Source organism: Tenrec ecaudatus, assembly GCF_050624435.1.
Source record: "Tenrec ecaudatus isolate mTenEca1 chromosome 17 unlocalized genomic scaffold, mTenEca1.hap1 SUPER_17_unloc_2, whole genome shotgun sequence".
In the NCBI taxonomy this organism is placed as follows: Eukaryota; Metazoa; Chordata; class Mammalia; order Afrosoricida; family Tenrecidae; genus Tenrec; species Tenrec ecaudatus.
In genome coordinates this window covers 21,539-32,307 of record NW_027457663.1, presented here as the reverse complement: position 1 = coordinate 32,307, position 10,769 = coordinate 21,539, and positions in this window count along the sequence as shown.

Below are 10,769 nucleotides of genomic sequence, written 5' to 3'. Positions count from 1 at the left end.
TGATATAAAACTCTCTCTCTGGATTTATAAGGTAGAATTAGACCAGAACATGTACTCTGGTACAGAAAGGAGCTGGAAACACAGGGAATCCATGACAGATGATCCCTTCAGGACCAGTGGTGAGAGTGGCAATACCAGGAGGGTGGAGGGAAGTTGGGGTAGAAAGGGTGAATCGATTACAAGGATCTACATAAAATCTCTGCCCTGGGGGACGGACAACAGAAAAGTGGGGGAAGTGAGATGTTTGACGTGTAAGATATGACAAAATAATTTATATATTACCAAGGATTTATGAGGGAGGGGGAGGAGGATGGAAGTGGGGAAATGAGGAGCTGATACGAAGGGCTCTAGTAGAAAGCAAATGTTTTGAGAAGGATGAGGGCAACACATGTACAAATGTACTTGACACACAATGGGTGGATGGATGGATGGATGGATGGATGGATGGATGGATGGATGGATGGATGGAATGACTGTGATAAGAGTTGTATGAGCCCCCAATAAAATTATGAAGGGTTCATAAGGAGTGGGGAGTGGGGAGGGAGGAGAAAAATGAGGAGCAGGTGCCAGGGGCTTATGTGGAGAGCAAATGTTTTGACAATGATGAGGGCAATGAATGTATAAATGTGCTTTATAATGGATGGATGGATGGATTGTGATAAGAGTTGTATAAATCCCTAATATAATGATTAAATAATAGGGAAATGATTTTTAAAAACCACCAACTCTCTCTCATACACATGAGTCTCCCTCGATTTTCCTCTAGCATACCCAGACTAATACACAGTTCGCCCCTGTCCTATAGGGCCGCTATGAGTTGGCATGGACTTGAGGGCAGTGGGTTTGTTAGGGCTTTGGAGTTCAGCAGGCCTTTGTTGGTGTGTTTGAGTCTATTTTTGTAGCTGTTGTTTGCAGGTCAGTGGCTCATCTTCCAGCACTCTATAGGACCATATTTTTTTGTGACCCATAGGCTTTCATTTGTTAATATTTGGAAGTAGATCACCAGGTCTTTCTTCCTAGTCTGCCTTAGGCTAGAGCAGTGGTTCTCAATCTGTGGGTTGTGACCCCTTTTGGGGTCCAGCGACCTTTTAACACGAGTCACCCGATTCATGGCAGTAGCAACATTAAAGTTATGAAGTAGCAAGGAAAATGATTTTATGGTTGGGGGTCACCACAACATGAGGAATTGTATTAAAGGAAGGTTGAGCACCACAGGGCTCGAGGTTCCACTGAAGCCTGCCCATCATTGCTGACCCTTCTGGGGTTTGTCATATCGGTGGCACAGCTTCCAATTTCACAGCAGCACTCTAGCTACCACTGCACCACGAACTGATAGACAGGTGGTGGACTGTTCTTAAAAGCCACCTGATTTACGATGCTTTGTTTTGACAGCCCTGGAAAATGGATACAGAATCTAGTTTCATAGTCAATGCAAGACACACCTTGGGGCAGTAGGGATGGCATGAAGTGAATAGATTCAAAGTATATTTTAGGGAGAGGAAGGATGACAGTTAATGCCTGGGGGGTGTGCAAGAAGAAAGGAAGCAGAGACACCATTGATATTAAGTGCCTGAGTTAAGACAGGAATTTCCAGGGAAGCTGGTGGGTCATGATGGGAGAATTTCACACTCCCCGGGGACAGGGGGAGCATTGATTAGTTCATATGTCTGCGCATCTTCTCAGACAATAGAGGCTTTGTCATCCTCAAATGAAGCATGCAGTTGGAGCTCAGAGAGGGCATGCAGTGCAAATGAAGACTGGGTTGGTTGAGATGGGTGGACCAGGGCCACTAGTCAATTCTGAGGAGCTTCAGAAAACCTGCCCAGTGTCTCTTGGAGAGTGGGCATGTCTCATGGCCACAGAGGGCCTTTTAATGTTTCGCCTCCCACTGCAGCAGCGAGAGGCTCTATCAGCTCATCCTGGAAAGGAAACATACTACCTGCCATCAGGTTCATTTCTTCAGAAAGGATGGAAGACTACAAATGAAAGACTACAGTTTGAAGGGGCCTTAGGCAGACTATCAGGCTCATTAAAGCTTCATTTATTAAAACTTCATTATTCAGAGACATTCTCCCAGTAGGATGTATGCTGGGGTGGGGGTGGGCATGAGGAGGAAGGCTTGGAGCAGGGTAGGGGAACAACCCCACACCCCCAAAAAATACCTTCCCAAGAAGCAATTCCAGTGGGCACAGATTAGAAAGAAGTTTCATCCTCTGGTCACTTGATGTTTGTCCCTCTCTTTTATCTGAATGCTCTTTCCACATTGCTCAGATGAATCATCAAATTTATATTAAAATGCAAGTTAGGAAGCATCATCCCCAACCAACCTTGTTCATCAAAATGGTAGTGCTCTCTCCGGGTACCATGAGTTCAGTTTGTCAACAAGCTGAAGGAGTTGAGCTGGGGCTCTGTGAGGCCCAGGAGCATGAGTTCATTAATATCCGACCCATAATGCCTTGCTGGGTTTATGCCAACAAAGCCCTGTCACTCCTTACCTTGGGATTTACTCACTCTTTGAAACAGGCATTTATTTACACACAGTTTGACCTCATGATGGTGTTCAGCAGATGTGGATCTTACTTATTTGCATTGTTCTGTGACAGTTGCAAAATTCGTTAGTGGCTCAGGGATCAATCCTCTGTGGACTGCCCCGAAGCTAGATGAAGCAAGCGGGTTCTCCCTGATTCATCCTCCCTCCTTAGCAATGCTTGCTAGTCAGGATAACATAGTGCCCATTAAAGAAACTGCCTGTGTCACTTTAAATTTGTGACCTGGGCGGGAGGGAGGGTCATGATCACAAGTGACAGAAACTGATGCTTGACTAACTTAGGGAAAAAGGCCTAATGGTGGATAAATGTTGGGAAGACAAGAAAATGTGGCAAATGCCTGGGCAATCTCAGGGCTGTGAAGCAGGTAATGGCGAAACACTCCTCCTGAGGCCAAAGCGTGCCCTCTGTAGTACATTAAATCACATTCACACACACCCATTCATGTTCACATGGGACCTGAGGCTATGGCCTTACTTGGAGAGGAGGTCTTGGCAGATGTGCTTAGATAAGTATTTCAAGAGCTCCATCTTTCTGGGTTTAGATTTCAGATGGATACTACATGCACTGATTGGTGTGTTCTTATAAGAAGGGGAGTGGGCACACAGAGACCCCGTGTGAAGACACTGGCAGAGATTGGATCAGTGCATCTATAAGCCAAGAAATATCAAGGATTAGCAGCAGTGACCAGAAGCAGAGAGAGGCTACTTTGATTCTCCTTCAGAGCTCTCAGAAGGAATGAATCTTGCCCACACCTTAATTTTAACCCTTTGTCCTTCAGAAAAGTGAGAGAACAAATGCCTGCTGTTTAAGTCACTCGATTGGTAGCCAGTTGTTACAGCTACCCAAAAGAACCATTATGGATTGATCTGTAGCCCCCTCAAAATATGTGAGAAATTTGAACCTTGGTGGACATGATCCTGTTTGAAAAGAAGGGAGTTCTTTTGTAATATAAATGAGGCCGTATGGCCACTGGAGATCCCTTCATAGAGGGGTTTAGAAGAGGAGATGGGCCAGTCAGGGTGCGAGGTAGTACCGATGAAGAACACAGCTTTCCCCCAGATCCTGTATGCTTCCTCCCCCCAATTACCATGATCCAAATTCTACCTTGCAGGGCTGGATAAGGCAGAGGTTGTACACTGGTGCATATGGGGGCTGGAGGCACAGGGAATCCAGGGTGGATGATACCTTCAGGACCAAAGGTGTGAGGGGCGATGCTGGGAGAGTGGAGGGTGAGTGGGTTGGAAAGGGGGAACTGATTACGAGGATCCACATGTGACCTCCTCCCTGGGAGATGTACAGCAGAGAAGGGGGGGAATGGAGACTCGGGATAGAGCAAGATATGACAAAATAACAATGTATAAATTACCAAGGGTACATGAGGGAGGGGGGAGCGGGGAGGGAGTGGAAAAAAAAAAAGAGGACCTGATGCAAAGTGCATAAGTGGAGAGCAAATGCTTTGAGAATGATTGGGGCAGGGAATGTGCGGATGTGCTTTATATAATTGATGTATGTATATGTATGGATTGTGATAAGAGTTGTATGAGCCCCTAATAAAATGTAAAAAAAAAGAAAATGATTAAGGCAAAGAATGTACAGATGTGCTTTATACAATTGATATATGTATATGTATGGATTGTGATAAGAGTTGTATGAGTCCCTAATAAAATGTTTAAAAAAATGAGGCCATATGAGAATAGGCTTGAGCCTAAACCTAAACACTTCTGAGTTAAAGGCCAGGATAGACCCAGTAACACACAGTACGGGGAGAAAGATAGCGAGGAATGCCAAGGAACTTTCTGGTATCCACAAAGAAGGACCCTGACCTAGAGTCGCACCCCAAATTTGAACCTGTAAGCTCCAAAGCAGGGGGAAAAGTGTTTTAAGGCTACTGACTTGTTGGGTAATTTTTGGTTAAGGAGATTAAGACAGAAACTTAAGACATCCTCCAATCCTTCCTCTGGCTTCGTTCCATTTTTCTCACATTCAAGAGTCCTCCTAGAGGATTCAGTCAGGTTGTTGTTGTTGTTGTTGTTGTTGTTCAGTGTCATAGTGAGGGTTTGGATTCATTGTGACCATACATACAACATAATCATACACTGCCCGGTCCTGTACCATTCTCACAGTTGTTCTTAAGTTTGAGCCCATTGTTGCAGCCACTGTGTCAATCCCATTTGTTGAGGGCTTTCCTCTTTTTCATTGCCCCTCTACTTTCCAGAACACGATGTCCTGCTCCAGGGACTGATCTCTCCGGACAACATGTCAATGTTAAGGCGAAGTCTCATTATCCTTGCCCTGAGGAACATTCTGGCTGTACTTCATCCAAGTTAGATGGGTTTGTTCTTTTGGCAGTCCATGGTACATTCATTACTCTTTTACATCACTACTAATCAAATATATCTATTCTTCTTTGGTCTTCCTTATTCAGTGTTCAACTTTCACATGAATATGAGACAGTTGAAAATACCATGGCCTGGGTCAACCCGCCCCAGTCCTCAAAGTAATCTCTTGCTTTTCAACACTTTAAAGAGGTCTCGTGTAGCAGATTTGACTAGTGAAATGTGTCATTTGTTCTCTTCTCTGCTGCTTCCATGAGAATTGATTGTGGATTCAAGCAAGACAAAATCCTTGAAAATTTCGATCTTTCCTCCATTTATCATGATGTTATCAATAGGTCCAGTTGTGAGGGTCTGGGCTTTCTTTACATTGAGTCATAATCCAAACTGAAGGCTTTAATCAATCCTTCATCTTCATCAGCAAGTGAATCAAGTCCTTCTCATTTTCAGCAAAATTGTGTCATCTGTATAATGCAGGTTGTTAATAGGCCTTCCTCCAACCTGATGCTCCATCAGGCACTGCCCCTTAATGAGTTTAGGTCATGAAGGATAGTCCTCCATAGGCACATTGATTATTACACTACCACCCTCACATAATAAATTCAGAGAGAGAAAATTTCCCCAAAGCAATGGAAAGCTTACTAGAGAAGTGGAGGGTGCTAAAAGCCAAAGGTGACACAAACCGGAAATCAATACTAGTTTTCAATACCTGCAGTCATCTAATAGTTCACTGCACTATCTAAGGAAAGGTGAGGAGAACTGGGGCAATTCCATTAAAAAAAGACAATGCAGGGTATATAAGTCCGTCATTCCTCTGGAGAAGAAAAACACATAGTTGGGTTGTAGAGCTTTGTTTGCTAATCAACCGAATGTAGTTGTAAGGCAGGGGTGTGCGTGTACGCGTGTGTGTGTGTGCGTGCGTGTGTGTGTGTGTTGAAGGGAGGGGCTTGCCATTCTATTTCATAGCCAGGAGAAAGATGAGCCTCTTCCCATATCTTTTGCTCTGTGGCAAGTTACTGATCTACAAGGAACTTTTATTTGACAAGGACATTGCTGAGAAAAAAACGGGAAGCTTGTGTTCATCTCTGCTGAGAGGTGGAGTCAAAGAGATGGGCTTTATGACAGACACCCTGATCGTGCAACCAAACTATGAAATGGCCTCATACATTCAACACACATTTGCTGCACCTCCCCAGTGTGCTGCCCAGATATTACCAGGCAGAGTGTTTTATGGGCAGCATTTTAGAGTTAGGCAGGCAGAGGGAGTGTCTTTGTGGGTGTTGCCTTTACCAGTCCTTGGATTGTTCTGGGACAGGCATGCCTTTTTCCTCTAAAGTAACTGATCGCGTGTAAAGAAGGAGTCTCCTCAGTAAGACGGGTTGAACCAAACCCAACCTATGACAATCATCTCAATTGGAACACATAGCGACCCTATACAAATACCCGTAGGGTTTCCAAGTTTGTAACTCTTTTGGGGGGTCAACTACCATATCCTTCTCTTGCAGAACCACTACAGAGTTGAGCGTTGTGTTAGCAGCTGAATGCTTAATCACTGTGCCCATTTTGTTTGCTGAGCCGCCCTCAAAACACTGAACAGTTTTTCTGGGTACCAAGTATGTCCACTTCTATATCTGGCCTAGGGTGTTTTCTCCAAGTTGATAGGAGGTTCAAATCAGTTACTAGGGGTTTGGCAGAGTCAGTATGGAAACTGGGAGGGTGTGTGAAATTTGAACCAGAGTAGAACAATTCCAAGACACTTCCTAGGGATTCCTGGCATATAATATGCAAATGATAGTCAAGATATATAACTGTGTCTCTGTTCTTGGTTCTGTCAGTACCTGGTGTGGCCACAAAGGAGAAACCTGGTCTCCTGCTATTTTGAGCATCTAGTGTGAATGACAGGAGATAAGTCACATGCTAATGAACCCTGGTGGTGTAGTAGTTAAGCACCATGGTGCCCGGCTATCAAAGCATATAGCGTCTGGGGTCTTAAAGGCTGGAAGATAAACAGGGGGCCATGTAGCTAAGAAACAACAAAGTCCACATGGAAAAAGCACACCAGCCTACACCAACATGATCGCTGAAGACAAAGCGGGTGCATAAGCACATGTGAGCATGTTTTCTTGATGTGCACTCACCCTTTATATACAACTCTCTTATACATACGTGTTTCTGTGGATTTGTTTCTCGAATGCACCCAGACTAACATAAGCAGCGTGGAACGCATTTAAGAAGCCTAGACAAGGGCAGGGCAGGATATTCGGAGGGACTGGATCCAGAATTTGAGAGGAAGGAGCCCTGGTGGCAAAACGGGCTGCTAGCTCGCTGTCCCAGGGGGGACAATGAGACTGCTGGCTCCCATGAAAATTTACAGTCTTGAAAACTCCATATAGGGTCACTGTGGTTGGAATCCACTGGACGGCAGTGACCTTTTGGGATTGAAGGTGGAAGCCACCAATGACTTCCTGCCATTGAGCCAAGGAGCCTCAGGAGAGTGTGTGAACTTCTGGAATGCAGTGAACAACCTCTGCACATCTGCTTTTCGTGCTGCCCAAGTCATGCCCTTGGCCTTTGCTTAAACATATTCATCCAGAAGTGAACCATCACAGCTGCTCCCTCGGGAAGCTGGGGGCTGAGCTCTCTGGTTCCACTCTGTCAGCATTTCTGGTCCGGGTACCTCCCCTCTTCCCCGGCACAGGCAATGTGCTTTTGGAAGCAGTGCTCCCTGGGTAGTGGGTGTGATTTGCCTCCTCTGGCCTAACATGATGAATGCTGAACTTTACCTAGCCCAGGGGAAAACTTATTATTTAAAGTAAGCTTTAGACAGAATCTTTAGAAAGAGAAATGGTTAACTTTATGTACACAATTACTCCCCAACACATAGGCTCAACCTCATAGGCTGTGGATGACCTTGAGCAGGTGCTCAGTCACAATGGTTTTCTATCAGGATTGAGAGTTCAGCTCTCTCAACTCTCCAACTGGTTATTAGCACCATAGTCTCGTTTCTATTTTTGTATTTACTTTGTTTTTAGGGGAAAAAGACTCCCAATCCAACTATATTTTATTAGGAACACCTTTGCTAAGTTTTACACAAGAAAAAGGCACAAACTGCTGTTCTGGATGAAGGAGAGCATCCGCATGAGGCCACAATGGTGTTGGAAGGACCCACAGCCACAGTGACTTAAATAAAATGACACCCATTCTGTCCTGCTGACCTTGACTCATAGTGACTCTGTGTAGGGATCCTGAAGTTGCTACCTTTACAGGAAGCAATAACCTCATCTTTCTCCTGTGGAATGACTAGTGCCTTTGAACCAGCGACCTTGCTCTTAATAGTCCAACACTATCCAGCATTACCACCTGGGCTCCTGAAAACTTAAATAAGACATAGAAAACAAACAACTTTGTCACAAAATTGTGACTGAAGACAGATCAATTCATGGAGTTTCAGGAGGGCCTGTGAGAGCATGAGCGGGACCTTCATTGGGATGTGCACACTACCGTATATCGTTGAGTGTGGCCCGGGGAGTGGACGCAAGCACACTGCCTGAGGGACAAGCTTTCCACTGCCAGTCAGAGTAGGAAAGAACTCAATGGCGGCTGAATCTGTGGCCCCTCAAAATGGATGTAGGGTCTCCACATAGACTCTCACTGTGAGCCACAGCCTATTGCTCAAAATTTAAGCTCAAATACGACTTAAACGCCAAACATTCTGTTTCCTTAAAATAGGGTACTGCCAGGATCAGCTAGAAGTCTGCATGACCTATCAGATCTCAACGCCGATCTCAAATCACTTCACATGATCCATTCTACCAGTCATGTCAAGGACAACTAGAGGTCTGCATGAGCGAGCCCAAATCGCCTCCTCACTTACCCATTCCAGAGGCTGTGCCTGTATAACCTATCGACTAACACATTCCCATATGCCGTGGTTATGAAACCAACCATCATGCTGGAATAAAGACCAATCACGATGCAAGGGTCAGGATCAATGGGAAAGCAAAATAGGGGCTGAGGGGAGCCAAGAGGGGTCGCTTCACTCAATCCCTAAACCTGATCTAATGTCACTAGACTGGGGTCTTCCTCACATCTCAAGGGCACCCGATTCATGATTGAAGTGAATTGTGCTTATTCAATCTTTGTTCTGCTTGCTGTCCTGCTGTGCTGCATCCTCTTCTTGCTTTTTTGTGCATGGCTCCCTCTGTTGTGGTGACAAATGGCTTGAGATGGATTTGACATAGGGAGAAAGCCCACCCACATCAACTGTCACCAGAAGCAGACACTAAGTCCATTTCTCTCACCTCACAGAACTATGCACACCAGACACTGGTAGGGCTGCCTGGGAGGGGAACCCTTAGTGCAGTGGTTCTCAACCTGTGGGTTGCGACCCCTTTGGGAGTCATATGACCCTTTCACAGGGCTCACCCAATTCATAACTGTAGCAAAATTACAGTGATGAAGTAGCAAGAAAATCATTTAATGGTTGGGGGAGGGGGGCATCACCACAACAAGAGAACCTGTATTAGGAAGGTTGAGAACCACTGCCTGAGTGTGTTTAGGACTTTGCTGCCCTCAAGGTCATCAGACATTCCTGAAGGCAGAGCCACTGCAGGAAGCCCTTCTGGGAAATGCCCTGAAGACAGGTCTCAACCAACTCCACCCTCACCCTCTGAGATCCTAATCATAGGACGCATGGAAATGCTCCCTGCCACTTCGAAGGCTGTAAGTCCATGGGAGCAGAAAGCCTCCTCTTTCTCCCTTGGAGTGGTGGCTGGTGAGTTCAAACTGCTCACTTTCTGGCTAACATAACCCACAGACCAGCTCCCCCTGAGCTCAGTTTGGTTTGCCGCACAGCACACATTGTTTGGAACCTTCTGAAATAGCTATGCACATGTGCAGGTTGGGGGGATTTCGCACAAGATGCAGTTTTCCACCCTCTCTTGGCAAAAATAATTTTTGCAAAAGGCTTGTATTCTCTTCTGGATCTGAGTAGCAGCTACTCTCATGAAGTCATAGCACATACATTCATGCTACAGTCCTCCCAACTCCCTAATATCTTACGCCGAGTCTGCTCCATGCTTTTCTGTGTCCTACATGGCAGCTGTAGGCACCCAAGGCATGGGCTCTGCAGCCTGGGTCCAAATCTCTCCTTCCCACTTCCTCACTGTGTGGTCCTAGGCTCATGACTTTATCATTCTGTGCCACTGATTTTTCATCTGTAAAAGGAGGCCAAATAGAGTCCACACATAGGCTTGTTAAGTGGAATAATTGAATTATTATACACAAAAAGCTTAGAACGGTGCTTGGCATCTTGCAAATACTATTAGGTGGTTTAGCATAGGGACTGGGTCATCCATTACATATGCTCAGGTTCAAACTTCCGGCCAGGAAGGGGTGGTACACCTAGGTGGGCATTACACCTGGATTGGCCCATCTGGGCCAGGTGAATTCAATCCAGCCATTGGGGTTGACCATGACCGTCAACCATGCCTCCCTATGGAGGAATTGAAAAGGCAGGATCTTGACCGCTCCGATGTCTCCCTTCACCCACTTTTCTGTTGTCCGTCCCCCAGAGAGGAGGTCACATGTAGATACTTGTAATCAGTTCCCTCTTTCCAATCCACCCTCCCACAACCCTCTCAGTATCACCACTCACAAATTATCAAGGTTTCTTGAGGGATGGGGGAGCGGGGAGGGAGGGGAGAAATGAGGACTTGATGCCAGGGGCTTAAGTGGAGAGCAAATGTTTTGAGAATAATGAGGGCAATGAATGTACAAATGTGCTTTACACAATTGATGTATATATGGATTGTGATAAGAGTTGTATGAGCCCCTAATAAAACGATTTTTTAAAAAAGGCAGGATCCCGGAGCCCACTGAGTGACTT